This window comes from Chionomys nivalis, chromosome 13 (assembly GCF_950005125.1).
Source record: "Chionomys nivalis chromosome 13, mChiNiv1.1, whole genome shotgun sequence".
In the NCBI taxonomy this organism is placed as follows: domain Eukaryota; kingdom Metazoa; phylum Chordata; class Mammalia; order Rodentia; family Cricetidae; genus Chionomys; species Chionomys nivalis.
Genome location: NC_080098.1, coordinates 40,110,201 through 40,112,781, shown reverse-complemented (window position 1 = coordinate 40,112,781; position 2,581 = coordinate 40,110,201).

Genomic DNA, 2,581 nt, shown 5'->3' with positions numbered 1-2,581 from the left:
TCTCAAAGCTCTTACTATTTTAGTATTTTAGGAAGTAGGGGTCCATGAACTTCTGTGAAAGTTTTGTTAGAAAATTCACTTTTAGTTGGCACAATAATTGGCACATCTGACTTTTTATTGCACCAAGATACAGCCTGGGCTTGATGCATGCGTGGCAAGCCCTCTGCTGGGCTTTGGCTTCCCTGGCTCATCTTCTATATCTTGAAGTCATGCTCTATCAAGTTGTGTCTCAAGAGGAAACAACCAGAGAAAATGGGACAGATGTAAATACGCATGCCCACTCCTTAACAAAGTCCCTGCTTTAGTTCTTACAACATGGATCTCACAAGCACATGGCTGGAATAGGCATGTGGGCATGGGGAAAGTAATGCTGGAGTATGTGGATATTCTTGCAGGTCAACCTGGGAGGGAAATAGAAAGCTGATATTTTACTCTGGGTACTTCAATTTCAAGACTTGTGCTATTTCCCCAGAGATAGAAAAGAAAGCATCTTTTGAAGAAACTTGAATTATCCAATAAAGGACAGGCATAGACTATGATTTTTTTGGGGGGGTGTCGGGGTTAGGGGGAAAAGATCCTAGAAAAGTAAGTGAGGTGACATAATACCATCTTCCTGAAGTTGAAATGAATCTGGAAAAGAATTCGTGGAATATCAAAAGGAATCAGAGAGAATATCAAGATAAACGTTCCATAGGTATGCCTTCCACTGCTTTTCAAGAAACATATATTCACATAAAATACTGAATATTCAAAGAATAAAAAACAAGAATAATCACCTCAAAGACAATGTATTTTCAGTGTCTCCATGTCTGTAACCTTGCTTTCAACACAAGCACCCTTCAGTATGACCTTCTTTTTCTGCATTATTTATATTGCTTCTGCTGTATTTCTTTACAGTTAATATGTTTGATTACACAAGTAAGAGTATCATTTTCTGTGTCAGTATCCAAATGCAGCAGACCCACACGATAGCTTCCCTGACCTACTACTCATTACTTGGTGCAACTCCAGATGAAAACTGTATTCCTGTTAAACACACGTAGTTACATTTTACACCAACCATATTTTAACTACTTGGCACATGGAATATGAAAAAGCATTGAGATAATAATTGCATAAATAAACAACACATTTTACTAAGCAATTAGGTGAGCTTTGGGAATATTTACTTTGATTGTACATAAATGTCATTATTCCCAGCACTCTGTCTTGTAGATTTTTGGGTCAGCACCTGTTGATACCAATAGCAGAATATAGCGCTACAGACACATAGGTGTAATCCTTAACAATGCAGGCATACCACGTTTTAGTAACTGCTCTTATGTTGTTGGTAATATTGGAATAAGCAGTTTATACATGCCTCTTTGACAGTACCTGGGCTCTGGTCTGGATTCTGGTCCAAAGAAAGCTGCATTGGTAGGAAAACTGCAGACTTTAGATAAAGTATACACAGTAATTGATTACTGACTGCATTGATGAACCTTAGTTTCCTGGTGATTGCACTGTGGCTTTTAGCCTTAAACTTGGAGCTGACGGGTCTATGGCAACCCTGAACATCATTTTGGCAACACATTTGTAAGTCTGAAAACTGAAATGGTTAGAACAGTTCTGTGAACCCAGTTTCTAGGAGGGAACAGAGGAAGAAGAGGGTGAGGGACAAACCATCAGGGCAGGTTCAACAAAGCTGGAGACAGCGCCGCAGGAAGGGACCGCCTCTTCCGCTCCAATTTGAGGAATTTGTATCTTTACTGCAATGCGTGGCCGATCACAAAGGCTCCAAAGCCTAGGAGAGATGGTCAGCTCTGTTCTTGAGAAGCTTCCCCGGAAATCAGAAATGCTGAGGCGAGTGTGGGGGTGATGCGGGACACCCAAGACAGGCTCAGATACTGCAACTCAGCAGGAGGCAACGGAAAGAGGGGTCTTGAGGAGGTGAAAATCTTATTTCCAGCGCTGTGGCAGGAGTGGTGAAGGATTTTTAGGAGCCAACTGTTCTTGGGCTTGGTATCCAGTTCTACCCGCTACGAGCAGGAGCCTCGAGCCTCCACCACTGGAAGGAAAGGGCAAGCCAGGCCTCGAGGGGCGCTGACCGTTGGTGTCTTTGCTCTTCACCTCCCGGGGGATGATACCAGGCATCCCTCATCCATCCTTTAGCTGGACTTGCTGAGGAAGACGGCACAGCAGGAGCCCTGATACCCTCAGCCGGGGTGCCTGACCCAGCAGTTCAGGTACTGAACTTCAGGGCCTCATGTTGTGAAGGGTCATAGACCGCCCCCCATTCCCCCCCCCTCCCCGCGCCCCGGCCCCAGGCAAGGGAGCCAATTTAAATAGTCCTTAAAGGTCCCAGTCTAGCTGAGAGGGCCCATTTTGCTATATGTATAGCAATTTGTTAGGATGTAATCTTAGGGGCTATTCATTTCTTTCACCTTAATGTCTACTACCCATCTTTGATGGTAACACCCATGGAAAATTTATGTTGTCCTTCAGAGAACACTAGTGAGTTTGTACTAAAAGCTTAATAACCTTGATGTGAGCAGATATGAAGAACATGTTCACAGCCAATTAACATGTTCTGCTGAAGGCG